Source organism: Sapajus apella, unplaced genomic scaffold (assembly GCF_009761245.1).
Source record: "Sapajus apella isolate SASKATOON/1434 unplaced genomic scaffold, GSC_monkey_1.0 scaffold1, whole genome shotgun sequence".
NCBI lineage: Eukaryota > Metazoa > Chordata > Mammalia > Primates > Cebidae > Sapajus > Sapajus apella.
Genome location: NW_022436941.1, coordinates 59,738,839 through 59,755,767, shown reverse-complemented (window position 1 = coordinate 59,755,767; position 16,929 = coordinate 59,738,839). Strand labels below are relative to the sequence as shown.

General features: G+C 39.3%; 1 non-coding gene and 1 pseudogene across 1 annotated transcript; both read right to left on the bottom strand.

Moving 5' to 3' along the window:
• The window catches only part of LOC116557015, a 48,336-nt pseudogene that overhangs the window by 20,904 nt on the left and 10,503 nt on the right, over window positions 1–16,929 (bottom strand).
• Window positions 7,021–7,128, bottom strand: LOC116554163. The gene has a single exon (XR_004270087.1). It is a non-coding gene; the product is annotated as a U6 spliceosomal RNA (small nuclear RNA).

Below are 16,929 nucleotides of genomic sequence, written 5' to 3'. Positions count from 1 at the left end.
GTCTGGGTTTGGGGGCTGGGGAAGAGAGAATAGTTTTGTTCTTGTTGTTTTGTTACAATACATGCTTAAGGTTAAAAAAAAAAAACAACAAAGTACAAAAGAACAGAGCACAAAGAATAAACAAAACACAACAAACCATAATCCTCCTGTTAAAAACTGAGAGGTTCTTTTGCACTTCCCTTTCTTTGGAAAAAAAAAAAAAAAACCCTCAGAAGATGTCTAGAATGTTATATTGCTTATTTTTATTTTTGCAATCATGAATTCTATGGTAACTACAGATTAGATATTAAATGTATTGGTGTTTTATGTTAGTCTGACTTGAAACTAGGCTCATAAACGTAATAATCTTACAGTAATCTCTTTTTTGTTTACAGGAAATTTAACTTCCTGTATCATAAATTGTCTTTTCATCGTCTTTTTCCATTGTATACTAGAGCCTTTGTGTTTTCCTTATCAGTTTGCAGGGCTAGTTTTGTGGGCCCATACCTGTGTATTCACCCGGGGCCCCATACTTACAAGGGCCTCGAACTTGGTTTAATGCTCTGCTGTTGCCACTTGAAGTTGTTAACAATTTTAGGACTAATGTTTGGGCACCACAAATTATGGGGCTCCACAAATTATATAGCCAGTCCTGTCAGTTTCTATCTGTTAGCTTTATATATAATAAGAGTATCAGCTTTGGTTACGTGTTACGATAAACAATTTTTTCTTCAGCTTTTGTTTTCTGTGAACGAAAATACATGCTCATTGTAAATCTTAAATTTTATAAAGTATATAGTATAGAAAGTAAAAGTGGCTAATAATTCCATGTCTGACAACCCCACTGTTAAGTTTTGTGTTACTTATCTTTATCCGAATTTTAAACTATTTTTTACAGTAGTGGCTACAACTCTCCAGTTGGTCGTGAGCTGTTTGAGTGCAAGATAATCACGAATCCACAGAGTTGCCTGCTTGAAAATTAATCATCTGCTTCTCCAGCCTCTTCTAAAGAAAAACTTCACACCCTTCTTCCATCAAGATAGGAACTTTCTTCCTGTGGTGAATATGATACAGTTTCATTTACCACACTTTATGTTCAACGTGTATTTATTTACCTTCAAACACTTTTTACTACATCATTTTGTTTTCATTGTTCTGATTTTTCTGTTTGTGAGAATTGTTTGGGTGTCTTGGGATGGAATACACTGTCAGTATAATTTTTCTCCATTAAAATGAATGAAAATACTTTTTCATTTAATGATAAGATCTTCAGGAACAATTTAAAGTCATTAATTGAGGCCTAGGTATTATTTTATTTATATATTCTATGAAATGAACAATCCGTTTTCTATCCTACCTTTATCAAGGGCAATATATCTTGGACATATTTCTACATATAACTGTATAAGAAAAGATGTTAAGACAAATTTTTGTATGTAGTCTTGTTTAATGCAAATAAGCTTTAATTAGTATTTGTTCTCAAATCTCCTTTCTAGTGTTAATTAATATGCTGCCGTGCATGCCTTTCTTCTAGGCCCTTTTTAATTTTTTTTTTTTTTTTTTTTTTTTTTTTGAGACAGAGGCTTGCTCTATCACCCAGCTGGAGTGCAGTGGCACAATCTCAGCTTACTGCAAGCTCTGTCTCCTGGGTTCAAGCGATTCTCCTGCGTCAGCCTCCCAAGTAGCTGGGACTACAGATGTTCACCACCATGACTGGCTAACTTTTTTTATTTTTGGTAGAGGTGGGGTTTCACTCTGTTGGCCAGTCTGGACTTGATCTCCTGAACTTGTGATCCACCCGCCTCAGCCTCCCAAAGTGCTGGGATTACAGGTGTGAGCCACTGAGCCCGGTGGCCCTTTTTAGTGTAATATGATTCCTGGCTTCTGGGCTTATCATATATATCTAGTAACTTGTGAGTTACAGGATATGCAAAGATTGGCAGTATATGATTTGCTTTCAATCCAGTGTAGTTTTGCTCAAAGAATATGACATTTACATTTATGGGGGAAAGTTACAGAGTGCTGGTTCTTCTAATGGCTGTTTGCTGTTTTGCTTCAAATCATACAAGGCTTGGTGCCCAAATCAGTCTCTCAAGATTCCTCTCTGTAGATAAGTGAAAGAAGCTGTAACTCACATTTGAAGCTATGTGCTTCCTCTTTCACTACTGACTGTGCAGTCCATTTTATTCTTAGGATAAGTTAAACAAGCGAGTGTTAGTGTGCTTAAATCTCATCATAAGCTGCTTTGCTTCATGGTCCAGGAATTGTGGTTTCTTTCACTTCCCTGCCCTGCTCTGCCTGCCTAACTCTTTAAGAACAATACCTACTTCTAAATCCCTTGGTACCTGATCATGACCACAAATCCGCAGTCAGGGATAATTTAAACTTTCCCTTTTCCGTGCCACTAGAGAAATCATGTGCTTATTCTGTAGACTACAAATAATTATAGGAGTGAGGAGCAAGTATATAATGTTGTATTTTTTTAATCAAATTCTGCAACCTTTCTTCCTCCCCTATCTCCCTCCTTTCTTTCCCTCCTTTCTTTTCTTTCCTCCTTCCTTTCTTCTTTCCTTCCCTTCTTTCCTTTTTCCCTCCTTCCCTCCTTTCTTCTTTCCTTCCTTCCTTCCCTTCCTCTTTTCTCTCTCTTTCCTTCCTCCCTCCCTCCCTTCCTTCCTTTCTTATTTCTTTCCTTCCTGTCTCACTGTCTCTTTTCTTTTCTTTCTTTTTTTTCTTTTCTTTTAGGTAGAGATGGACTTTCACTATGTTGACCAGGCTGATTGTGAACTTGTGGACTCAAGTGATCCACCCACCTCAACCTGCCAAAGTGTTGCGATTACAGGCGTGAGCCACTGTGCCTGGCCCATTCCACATTTTTTACTTGTACATATATATATATATGTGTGTGTGTGTGTGTGTGTGTGTGTGTATATATATATATATATATATACACACACACACACACACACACATATATTTCTCACACACACACACATATACATATATATGCATATATATGCACACATTTATCTTCAATTGTACATTTGTTCTACATGATCTAACTGCAAACTTTATCTTATTTTAATTAATTAATTTATTTATTTTTGAGACAGAATCTTGCTCTGTTGCCCAGACTGGAATGCAGTGGCATGATCTTGGCTCACTGTAACCTTCACCTCCCGGGTTCAAGCAATTCTCCTGCCTCAGCCTCCCGAGTAGCTGGGACTACAGGTGCCTGCCACCACGCCCGGCTAATTTTTTTATTTTTAGTAGAGGCAAGGTTTCACCATGTTGGCCAGGCTGGTCTCAAACTCCTGACCTCAAATGAGACACCCACCTCGGCCTCCCAAAGTGCTAGGTTAAAGGCATGAGCCACCATGCCCAGTGTTTTTTTTTTTTTTCTTCTTAATTTTTTGAGACAGAGTCTTGCTTTGTTAACCAGGCTGGAATGCAGTGAAGCAGCATGGCACACTGCAACTCCAATTCCTGGGCTCAAACGTCCTCCTGCCCCAGCCTCCCAAGAAGCTGGGACTACAGGCACACACTACCGCATGTGGCTATTCTTTATATTTTTTGTAGAAAGTGAGTCTCACTATGTTGCTTAAGCTGCTCTTTAACTCCTAAACTCAAGTGATCCTCCCACCTCACTTCCCAAAATGCTGGGATTACAGGTGAGAGGCACCACACCTGACTGAAAGCTTTATTCAATTCTTATTTTTTCCATCTTATCAGCTCATGTTTTCTTGTTAGTATTCATTTGCCTGCTTTTTCTTCTCAATCAAAAATCTGTACCTGTAAAATCAACTTCCTTTTTTTTTTTTTTTTTTTGCTGTCCTAAACACATTTCTACAGTTTGTTTGAGAAGCACTTTCCATACTTTTTTTTTGAGACAGAGTCTTGCTCTGTTGCCAGGCTGGAGTGCAGTGGTGCAATTTTGGCTCACTGCAACCTCCGCCTCCCGGGTTCAAGAGATTCTTGTGCCTCAGCCTCCGAAGTAGCTGAGATTATAGGTGTCCACCACCACATCACACTGAATTTTATATTTTTAGTAGAGATAGGGTTTCCTCATGTTGCCAGGCTGGTCTGGAACTCCTAACCTCAGGCAATCCACCCGCCTCAGCCTCCCAAAGTGTTGGGATTACATGCGTGAGCCACCATGCCCGGCTCCATATACTTTTAACCATGAGATTGTTTGTTCACAGACAAAATCTAATGATGAGCTGTTTTATAGCATGAATTTAGTTAATTGCAAAGTACAGCATTTATTTTTAGCAAATAAATCAGCAAGAACAAGGAAGCTGTTTTAATCAGGCCAAATGTGAAATCAAGGTTATAGATGGCCTTCGCATATAATTTATACCTGTATTTGTTTTGTCTATAAAGTGTGAGGGGAACATTCTAACTCATTCACATTCTACCAGATATTTAATAGCTTGATTTTCTTGATACTCTTCAATTAAACGGATGGCAGAGGAAGCTTTATTCTGAGGTCTATACAAAATGAATTATCTGGTAGCATAAGTATCAATTTGTTGGTAACCTCCAGGATATTTCTGTATAACACATTGAGAATTCAGTTTGTTTTCTATATCACAGTTTTATTTTTATTTTTATTTATTTATTTATTTATTTTTTTGAGACGGAGTTTCACTCATGTTACCCAGGCTGGAGTGCAATGGCGCGATCTCGGCTCACCGCAACCTCCGCCCCCTGGGTTCAGGCAATTCTCCTGCCTCAGCCTCCTAAGTAGCTGGGATTACAGGTGTACACCACCCTGCTGAGCTATTTGTTGTTGTTGTTGTTGTTGTTATATTTTTAGCAGAGACAGGGTTTTGCTATGTTGGCCAAGCTGGTCTTGAACTCCTGTCCTCAAGCAATCTGCCTACCTCGGCCTCCTAAAATGCTGGGATTACAGGCATGAACCACTGCACCTGGTCCTAATTCATAGTTTTAATGTAAAATTTGAATCAAATATTTGTGAACCTGTAAAGTACCTCCTTAGAATCTTAGGACTTGGGCTGAACGTGGTGGCTCACACCTGTAATCCCAGCAGTTTGAGGGGCTGAGGTGGGCAGATCACTTGAGGTCTGGAGATCAAGATCAGCCTGGCCAACGAGGTGAAATTGCATCTCTACTAAAAATACAAAAATTAGCTGGGTGTGGTGGTGGGCGCCTGTAATCCCAGCTACTCAGGAGGCTGAGACGGGAGAGCTGCTTGAACCCAGGAGGCGGAGGTTGCAGTGAGCTGAGATTGAGCCACTTCACTCCATCCTGGATGACAGAGTGAGACACTATCTCAAAGAAAGCCAACAAAAACAGGATTCCACAGAACTCAGTTTGAAAACCAGAGGCCTAGAGTACTAGACCATTAAGCCAAGAATCCTTATTTGTTACTCGAATTTCCTGGACTTCAGAGGCAGTCTTTCTCACATCAGATTGTGTGAGGTTTTTAAATTTTTTTAAAGTACTTTTTTGTTTTTTTTAAGCGACAGGGTCTTGCTCTATCACCCAGGTTAGAGTGCAGTCACATGATCATAGCTCACTGCAGCCTTGAACTCCTGGGCAATCAAATGATTTCCCTGCCTCACCCTCCTGAGTAGCTGGGACTATAGGCACACACCACCACACTCGATTATGTATGTATTTATTTATTTATTGTAGAGACAGGGTCTCACTTTGTTGCCCAGGCTGGTCTGGAACTCCTGGCTTCAAGTGATCCTCCCCACATGGCCTCCCAAATTTCTGGGATTATAAGTGTAATCCATCTCAAATGGCCAAGTACATTTTATAATGAAGGATTAGCAATGCAACATAATACGTTGGAAAAAACTTGAAATCAGAGAATGTTCATTAAACTTACTATTAGAAGAAGGCATGCTATATACTACACACTCTGATAAGTACTTTATAAGTGCTATCCAATTTAATTTTCTCCATGAAGAGCTATTCTGTGGAGTAGCAACTACTATTAGCCGTTTCTATGTTGTCCAGGTTAGAGTGTAGTGGCTATTGACAGTTATGATCATTGCATAAGCCATGATGTCTGGCAGCCCTGTTTTTAAAACTCAACTTTTAAGTTCTGGGGTACATGTGCAGGATGTGCAGGTTTGTTACATATGTAAACATATGCCATGGTGGTTTGCTGCACAGATCGATCCATCACCCAGGTATTAAGCCCAGTACCTATTAGCTGTTCTTCCTGATGCTCACCCTCCCCCACACCCATCCCCAACAGACCTCAGTGTGTGTCATTCCCCGCCATGTGTTCATGTGTTCTCATAGTTCAGCTTCCACTTGTGGTGGAACATGTGGTGTTTAGTTTTCTGTACCTGCATTAGTTTGCTGAGAATAATGGTTTCCAGCTCCATCCATGTCCCTGGAAAGGACATGATCTGATTTCTTTATATGGCTGCATAGTATTCCATGGTGTATATGTACAACATTTTCTTTATTCCGTCAATTGTTGATGGGCATATGGGTTGATCCCATATCTTTTCTATTGTGAATAGTGCTGCAATGAACATATACATGCATGTATCTTTATAATAGAATGATTTTTATTCCTTCAGGTATACCTAGTAATGGGATTGCTGGATCATATAGTATTTCTGTTTCTAGATCTTTGTGGGATCACCCCACTGTCTTCCACAATAGTTGAACTAATCTACATTCCCACCAACAGTGTAAAGTGTTTCTTTTTCTCCACAACCTCACCAGTATCTGTTGTTTCTTGTTGGTTTTTTTTTTTTTTTTTTTTTTTTTTTTAGTAATAGCCATTCTGACTAGCATGAGATGGTATTGCATTGTGGTTTTGATTTGCATTTCTCTAATGATCAGTGATGTTGAGCTTTTTTGCATATGTTTGTTGGCTGCATGAATGTCTTCTTTTGAGAAGTGTCTATGGATGTCCTTTGCCCACTTTTTAATGGAGTTTTTTTTTTTCTCATAAATTTATTTAAGTTTCTTGTAGACTCTGGATATTAGACCTTTGTCAGATGGACAGATTGCAAAAACTTTTCTCCCATTCTGTAGGGGTTGTCTGTTAAAAATATGGAATGCTTCACGAATTTGCATGTCATCTTTGCCCAGGGGCCATGCTAATCTTCTCTGTATTGTTCCAGTTTTTAGTATATATGCTGCCGAAGTGAACACGGCAGCCCCATCTTATAGATGGAAATACTGAGGCTTGGAGTGGTTAATTTGCTTAAGGTCACACATGAAGCTAGTGGCAGAGCTAGAATTAAACCCAAATTGTGGTTGTTTTTTTTTTTGTAGAAAACAAATGCCTTCAATTTACATAGCACCTCAAATTGAGAAGCCTCAAGTTACTAAATGATGGTAACAACCACTCTTTTGATGATCCAGAGCCAATTCTGATTTGGTGAATGTAACATTTTCCACAAGTATGTGCCATAGAATTGCCTAGGAATTTATATTTTAAGCTATCCATTTAAGTGGTGAGTTACTGACTACTGCTCTTTTTTCTGTTTTTATTTTTACATATTGCTTTAGCCACTGATGCTAGACAACTTGAGAAATTAGGGACTTATACAGACTTTTTCAAAAGAATATTTCTTACAGTATAACTAAATTTTTAAAATATGGGTTTTTAATGCATGTTTTTTGAGCTTGGACTAGTATGCAACAATACTTATTAAATCGAATTAAAACATAAAGAGAATAGGCATATAAAGTATTACATCATTTCTGGTATTAACTTTTTTCCCAAAGAAATTAAATAAGTATGACAGTATAGAAGTGCATTTAGACATTCTAATTAAAACTAATTTGGTCAGCCGGGTGTGGTGGCACACACCTGTAATCCCAGCACTCTGGGAAGCTGAGGCAGGAGGATCACTTGAGTCCAGGAGTTTGAGACCAGCCGGGGCAACATAGACCCTGCCTCTATTTAACAAAACAAAACAAAACAATTTAGTGTCCCATTCTTTGTAAGAATGATTTGGACTATAAAAAAGTATACTTTGTGTTCTCATAATGGAAGTAAAAATATTCTTATTCAATCAGTTTCTGTTTATAGAATATATAGCAAATATACTCCATTGGCAAGTCTGTGAGGAAACAGTCTGTTTAATATATTAATAAATTCACTTTTCCTTTTGACCTAGTAATTCCACTTCTGAGAATTTATACTACAGATATATCTATACACATAAGGAATGAAACAATATAAAATTTTTCATTGCATTTTTTTTTTAGGAGAAAAATACTGGAAACAATACAACTATTCAACAGCAGGAGATTGATTAAATAAATTATGGGTTATCCACCCATAGAATGGAGTACAATACAACTATAAAAAGAGTGAAGAAGATAAACAGTATGAAGGTTCATCAAAAAACAAAATAAAACTACCATGTGACAATCCCATTTCTGGATACGTCTCTGAAGGAATTGAAATTAGTATCTCAAAGAAATATCTGGACTCCCAAATTCATGCAGCATTATTCACAATAGCCAGCAAAAAGGATCCTGGGGGAAATAAGACAGGATTGGCTATTCTAGAGGCAGCAGTCAGTCACAAGAAGTTATGCAGTCTTCCCCAGACGTATCTAAAAATAACGATAGTTTAAAAACAAACCCATCTGTTTAGTAATGAATACATTTTATAGCCAATAAAAGTCTAGAAAAAAAATGTATATATATATATATTTTTGAGACAAAGTCTCACTCTATTGCCAGGCTGTAGTGCAGTGGTGTGATCTTGGCTCACTGCAACTTCCGTTTTCCGGTTTCAGCCAATTCTGCCTCACCCTCCTGAGTAGCTGGGACTACAGGCACGCACCACCACACCCGGGTAATTTTTTGTACTTTTAGTAGAGACAGGTTTTCACCATGTTGGCCAGGATGGTCTCAATCTCTTGACCTCATGATCCACCTGCCTTGGCCTCCCAAAGTGCTGGGATTACAGGGGTGAGCCACTGCGCCCGGCCTAGAAAATAATTTTATAGTAAGTTCCACATGAAAACATTTGAAACTTTAAAAAACATGGCCTAATATGGAGAACAGAATCTTTCTATTAAATGGCTGAAATCAGAATTTGTTGAGAAAGTAAAAATTTATTGTGGATTGTTAAAATGAGTATTTAAAAAAAGGATTATTTTTACCCCATTTTTTTGTGAGTTAATCAGAACTAAATTCTACATACCTTCACTTTGCTTTGGGGTAAGCAAAGAAAATTTAACTTAAAAATTTTTAATTTAATTTTAAATTATAATTGACATATCATAATTGTACATATTACAGGCTAGTGTGATGTTTCATTCAATATATGCAGACATTGTATAATGACCAAATCAGGGTAATTTTATTTTTTTTACTTTTTTTATTTTTTGAGACGGAGTTTCGCTCTTGCTACCCAGGCTGGAGTGCAATGGCGCGATCTCGGCTCACTGCAACCTCCGCCTCCTGGGTTCAGGCAATTCTCCTGCCTCAGCCACCTGAGTAGCTGGGATTACAGGCATGCACCACCATGCCCAGCTAATTTTTTGTAGTTTTAGTAGAGACGGGGTTTTACCATGTTGACCACGATGGTCTTGATCTCTTGACCTCGTGATCCATCTGCCTCGGCCTCCCAAAGTGCTGGGATTACAGGCGTGAGCCACCGCGCCCGGCCCAGGGTAATTTTATTTAACTTCTGATCATCTTTGTTATTATACGGGATCAGAGGCACAGATATTTTTAGAACACAGATCATCTAAGAAATCTTTTCTCTTTGCCTTGAAATGTATATTAAGATTATGGATTTCTTTTTATTGGAGACGTTTACAGAGTGCTTGTGTTTTACTTGACAATATACTATTATTTATTTGTTCTTTCTTAACACATGGCAGCCAAGACTGGAAGGAATTGGCAACAGTGAATCCAAGCAGGAGGGAGAAACCAGTGTGGAATATTAATTTGTCACAGAAAAAATCCACAAGCTACAAATCTACGTGTATATATGCAAGCTACATGTGTATATATGCAAGTGTTACCTGTGAAATTAGGCCAAATTTCTTCTGAGGATTTGTAACTATTGAAGATGAATGTCACCGTTCAAGGGTTTGACAGTAAAAAGGAGGAAGATAGGGTCCTATTTTATTTTCTATTTAATATGGAATTGGTTCTTTCTCATTTGTGGTTAATTCCCATTTGATATGTTAGCCTTGGCATATCTTTGGTTTATGCTTGTTTTTCTAGTTTCTTTGGACATGAAGCTTGAAAATAACATATAAACTTGTGTGCAAGCCTTTGTGTTTCTGGGCAAATAGGGCATTAGGATGCCTTTTGGATTTCAAGCTTGTAGTGGGTGGGAGCTGCTTCCATTATAACTCCTGTTATAGGGGTCTCTTCTCTCAGGAAGCAGCTTCCTCCATTCAAAACAGAGGTTCAATAATTAGGAAAAGCAACAACTGCTTCGGTTCTCCATTTTTTGTAGAATAAATGAAAGTACCTGTTCTGTATGAACTCCATTGTGGCACTCAAGAGATATTAAAATGTATGATTAATTTTAGATGATAGATTTAACTCATTAAATAGATTTTGTTTCCACAGTTCAAGTGTACAAATGGTAGTTGGAATGACGTTTACAACCATGTACAATTACTGATCTAAGACACAATCGGTTCTCTGTTTGTACTTAATATTTCCTAAATTCATGTGTCTTTCATGTGATCCTGAAATTGCTATGTAAGGGTATAATAAAACCTACGGTGCTTGTTAAAATCAAAAGGATAAGCAAATGCGGATTAACTTAATGATAGGCATGGAGTGAGTTAGGAAAGTGGATTAGAGCAGTGGAAAGCACTTGTGGCACCCAGATGAAAGTGTGCAGCTGCACCTCACCATCTACTAGCTATGCAATCCTGTTACTCAACGAGCCAGAGCCTTAGCTTTCTCCTTTTAGAAACAGGGAGTAGTAGCTACCTTGCAGGTGAGGATTCCAGAAAATATTTTTGTAGTGTCTAGCTCCATACCAACACTTGATAGACATTCACTAAAATCACTGCAGTTTCTGGTCTTGAGAAGTAAATACTTAGGGTAGGATTCTATAAATATTTCACCTTTATAAAAGGTAGAGATTTTTATTTTACACTTTCAGGGTAGATATGAAAGCAAACAAGTGTTAAGAATGCAGGGTCGGGCGCGGTGGCTCACACCGGTAATCCCAGGACTTTGGGAGGCCGAGGCTGCTGGATCATGAGGCCAAGAGACGAGACCATCACGGTCAACATGGTGAAACCCCCTCTCTACTAAAAAATTAGCTGGGCGTGGTGGCGTGTGACTGTAGTCTCAGCTCCTTAGGAGGCTGAGGCAGGAGAATCGCTTGAACCCAGGAGGCAGAGGTTGTAGTGAGCCGAGATCACACCACTGCACTCCAGCTTGGCAATAGAGTGAGACTTCGTCTAAAAAAAAAAAAAAGAATGCGTTGTGGGGAAAGTCTAGTCAAAAGCATAGAACTAAGGGCAGGTATTAGCAGCATGTGGCAGGAATTTGAAAGGTGGCAGTATCATTCAAGGTTTAGGAATGCAGAACCAACTTATCTTCATAGAAGAAATTCAACTCGGGGACTTGGTCACAAGAGCGATGGGAGACCTAAGAGGAATCAGAGGTCAGAGAGGCAACAAAGAGTTTACAAATGTCAAGAAACTGCTATTGCTCCCAAGGTGGGAGAAACATCGGGAGGAAGTGGTAGAAGCAGAGTTTAGGAAGCCTGGAGAGAGTTGGAACCATGGCAAGGGCTCTAGCCCTGCCTGAGATTCCACACAAAGCAGAGAGAGAGAAAGGAGGAAAAATACCGTGGCTTTCCCACTTCCCACCCTCCGATCTCCAGTCATTGCCTCTCCCACTTGTCAAAGAGAAACCAATTGTCAAAGAGAAACTGGTTTGGAAATGTAATTTGCAGAGGTCAGTGCCCTGCAATCCAGAGCAGAGTAAAGGAAGGACAGAGAATGGATGTGAGAACAAATGGACCAGCACAGTGGCATTCAGTTATTTTCTGAGGAATTGTTTGCGTGGCTTGGGACAGAATTCCAAGACAGGTTGTTTACTGCTTTTGCATTTTTCCTTTCTTCACCATCAGTGCCTTCCCTCCCAGGATTCTGCACAGGTTAAGTCTAGGTGTTGAGATCCAAAACTGTGATTAGACAGGAAGAATGTTCATAGGTACATACCACAAGTTAAGTTAGATTATCTCTTCAAGTCCAAAAAAGGAAACTATGGCAGGAAGGCACAAAGGCACAAAATGGCTCATTCTTCTAAGCAGATAAAATAGATTCTTCATTGGCAACAGGTGGATAATCAATGTCAGTGGAACAGTCCACAATAGACTAGAGACGATGGTGACTGGAACCAGAGGGTGAGAACCTGATACATTTTGAGGTTGGATCTAAGAGGATTTATTGATTGATCAGGTGCAAGTGTGAGGGGGAAGAAAAGAGTGGAGAATGATGCCCGAGTTTATGCTGAGCAACTAGAAGCCATCATTTATTAAGATGAGCAAACCGCAAGGGAGTAGGTTTGAGGAGAACAGCAAGAATTTGGTTTTTGATATGCTAAATTTTAAAACATTTTGTTCTCGAAGGATCCTTTTCAAAACTGCCTTTTTTAATGTAATGCAGGAGGCACACTACTGAAACTAGGGAATTATTATTATTATTATTATTATTTTTGAGACAGAGTCTCGCTCTGTCGCCAGGTGCCAGGGTGGAGTGCAGTGGCACAGTCTTGGCTCACTGCAACCTCTGCCTCCCGGGTTCAAGCAATTCTCCTGCCTCAGCCTCCTGAGTAGCTGGGACTACAGGCATGTGCCACCACGCCCAGCTAATTTTTGTATTTTAGTAGAGATGGGGTGTCACCATGTTGGCCAGGATGGTCTCAATCTCTTGACCTCGTGATGCACCTGCCTCGGCCTCCCAAAGTGCTGGGATTACAAGCCTGAGCCACCGCTCCTGGCAGAAACCAGGGAATTATTAAGTGAAAGTCTCTATGTCCAAATGTGGAAACCCATCTTTCTTCCTTCCTTTGATTCTGAGAAAGCTGGCAGACAAGATTTACTGATTCACTGTCCCCCAACCCTTCCCTCAACCACAAGAGATTTGGGTACTTTTGTTTACTTACCACTCTTAGGGAAAATTGATTCACTCAAGAAAAAATTCCTTGCTGGGCCCGGTGGCTCACACCTGTAATCCCAGCACTTTGGGAGACCGAGGCAGGTGGATCACAAGGTCAGGAGTTCGAGACCAGCCTGGCCAACATGGTAAAACCCAGTCTCTCCTAAAAGTACAAAAATTAGCTGGGCCCAGCTTGGGCGACAGAGCAAGACTCTATTAAAAAAAAAAGAAAAGAAAGGAAAAGAAAAAATTCCTATAATTACCAATAATTAGGGATTTCCCACAGGAATACCTGAGTCAGTAATCACTCCATAGTCATTCCCCACAAATTCACGAGTTCCACCCATGCACACTTCCAAGCATACTTTAATTCCACATTGTATATATGAATGGACAGGCAAAAACCAGACTTAGCCTGGGCTCAATGTTCCACCCTGGGAGATATAGAGGCCAGGATCCCACACCCACTCATCATCCTCAGAATTCAGTCAATAATTATCCTGAGCTTATCTCTGACACTTGGTAAACACTATTTCAACAACAGTGGGAACTTCTGAAGAAGAGTAAAGAAGGAGTTGATATAATTAAAGACGTTCTCCAAATTGCCTGTGAGAAGCAATTGACAAAGAAAAAGAACCAGGCACTAAAACTGGCACAAATGGATGAAATATGTAAAAAGAAAATCGGAACAGATAAATTGGAGGTGCCTTAAAGGGGTTGTAAAAATATTTTTCTAATAAAGATAATCAAATATAATGTTTTCTCATCAAACAAGTATATTTATTTCAGCCATGCTCAGTTTAAACATTGTAATCTATACTGTTGCACTTACAATTGTGATCCATTAAACCATTTAGCATCTCTGAATAAAATAACAAAGGAGGTTATTGGAGGTCAGAGCTGTCAATGGTCTATTGTAATAATGAAATCATCTTTTCACATAGAGAGTAGAATCACTTCTTTATACTCTACTGTCTCATGTAAACAATATCAGATTTAGTTGGGTTTGGGGGGAGTGAAAGCTGCATATAATTAAAGGAGAACTCCCCAGAAAAAAGTAATATTGACTGTGTTGATGAAACACACCGTTGAATTTATTTATCTGATTTACTTGGCCAATGCTACATGTGTGAAATTCTGGAGGGAACATTTAAGGGTTAGATAAAATCATTTTGGCTTAAAAAATTTTACAAACTATTCCCACGAAAAGTGAAATAGTACAAGACGGTGGTAGAGAGAGGGGGTATGTGGAAACTGTGCTCTATGCTCCATTTTTCCTGTAAACCTAAAACTGCTTTAAAGCATAGTCTATTAATTTTTAGGATTTTATTTAATAAAATAGCCCATTTTGGATACTTTTAGCCTTATTAGGCTACCAAAATTTTACGGCAATTTGAGCTTTTTTGCATTGCTTTTTCTTTCTTTTCCTTCCTTCCTACCTTCCTTTCTTTTTCCTTTCCTTTCTTTTGAGATGGAGTCTCACTCTGTAGCCCAATTTCAAACTTTTTTGCATTGCATTGCATTTTCCTTCTTTCTTTCTTTCCTTCTTTCTTTCCTTTTCCTTCCTTCCTTCCCCCCTCTCCCTCCCTTCTTCCCTTCCTTCTTTTCTTTTTTCCTTCCTTCCTTCCCTTTATTTTGGTTGAGATGGAGCTTCACTCTGTAGCCCAATTTCAGCTTTTTCTTTCCTTTCTTTTCTTTTCTTTCTTTCTTTTTTTTTTTTAGACAGTCTTGCTCTGTCGCCCAGGCTGGAATGCAGTAGCACGATCTTGCTCACTGCAACCTCTGCCTCCCAGGTTCAAGCGATTCTTCTGTCTCAGCCTCCAGAGTAGCTGGGACTACAGGCGTTTGCCACCATGCCTGGCCAATTTTTTTGTATTTTTAGTAGAGACAGGGTTTCACCATGTTAACCAGGATGGCCTCGATCTCCTAACCTTGTGATCCACCCGCCTCGGCCTTCCAAAGTGCTGGGATTACAGGTGTCAGCAACTGCGCCTGGCCTTTTTATTTTATCTTACAGAATTCATGATGTGTAAATTAGTAATGCCAATCAAATAATAATTTAAATCTGGTCGGGCGTGGTGGCTCACACCTGTGTAATCCTAGCACTTTGGGAGGCCGAGGCAGTGCATTGCCAGAGCTCAAAAATTCAGAGCAACCTGGGCAACACAGTGAAACTCTGTCTCTACTAAAATACAAAAAATTAGTGGGGCGTGGGTGTACCTGTAATCCCAGCTCCTCGGGAGGCTGAGGCAGGAGAATCGCTTGAACCTGGGAGGCAGAGGTCGCAGTGAGTGGAGATCTCGCCATTGTACTCCAGTCTGGGCAAGAGAGGGAGGCTCCATCTCAAAATAAATAAATAAAATAAAATTATGCATTTTCATTTTCAAGAAAGATTAAATTGAAGTTTAGAATATATTTAAATATTTGTTGTTACGGTATTCAAATTCTGAGATGATAATTCTAAATATCTTATTAAAATTTGTTAAACCTTTAACTCTAATTCCAGTATTTCATATGTGTTTACAATAATTGGCTGGAATGATACTTTAACATTAAAAAAAAAAAGAGGCCAGGTGCAATGGCTCACGACTGTAATCTCAGCACTTTGGGAGGCTGAGGCAGGCAGCTCACGAGATCAGGAGATCAAGACCATCTTAGCCAACATGGTGAAAACTCGTCTCTACTAAAAATACAAAAATTAGCTGGGCATGGTGGCTCGGGCCTGTAGTCCCAGCTACTGCGGAGGCTGAGGCAGGAGAACCGCTTGAACCTGGGAGGCGGAGGTTACAGTGAGACAAGATCGAGCCTCTGCACTCCAGCCTGGGTAACAGAGTGAGAGTCCATCTCAAAAAAAAATAAAAAAGGATGCATGACACAGTAGAAGGTATCTCTTTCCTTATGTTTTTGTAGCTTATTCTAAAGGAGAGCTAGCTAGCTAGCTAGCCTCTGTATGTTTACATACAGTGAAATAGAAACAGAAAATTAGCCATGAAAGAAGATAAAAAGTGATCATAAAGGCTGTGAACTTAGTGTCATTGACCATTTGATTTGTCTCTTAATTTCCTGGTAGCTAGGAGCAAACCAAATCAGAGTAGATTTCAGAAAGGAAGAAGCATACTTATTCCTCAAAACATGCATCATTCTTTCTGACATTAAATTTTAATAGCAATTTCTGACAAGGGTTTACAAGAGGCCATTGAGCAAGAAAATGACCTTCAGTGATTGTTTAATAATGAAACATGATCAAGTTTTGTATGACTTTCTCTTATGACTTTGGTAAAAGTTGAGCATATAACGATAAATCTTAATTCAGTATTGGTGATTTGATTTTTTTTTTTTTTTTTTTTTTTTGAGATGGAGTCTTACTCTCTTGCCCAGGCTGGAGTGTTGTGGCAAGATCTCGGCTCACTGCAACCTCTGCCTCCCAGGTACAAGCAATTCTCATGCCTCAGCCTCTCGAGTAGATGTGATTACAGGTGCCTGCCACGATGTCTAACTAATTTTTTGAATTTTTTAGTAGAGATAGTTGCCTAGATTGGTCTGGAACTCCTGACTTCAAGTGATCTGCCCACCTCAGCCTCCCAAAGTACTGAACCACCGCATCAGGCTGAAATATAATTTAACCGAAAAAAGTTACTTAGAATACCAAGGAAGACTATGGAAAATATTGCCCAAGATGACTCCTCAAGAACTACTTCTTTCATCTGAGCTTTTGATATAAAAATAAAGTCTGGGCCAGACATAGTGGCTCCCACATGTAATACCAGCATTTTGGGAGGCTGAGGCAGGGGGATGACTTGAGATCAGGAGTTCAAGACCAGCCTGGTCAACATGGTGAAAC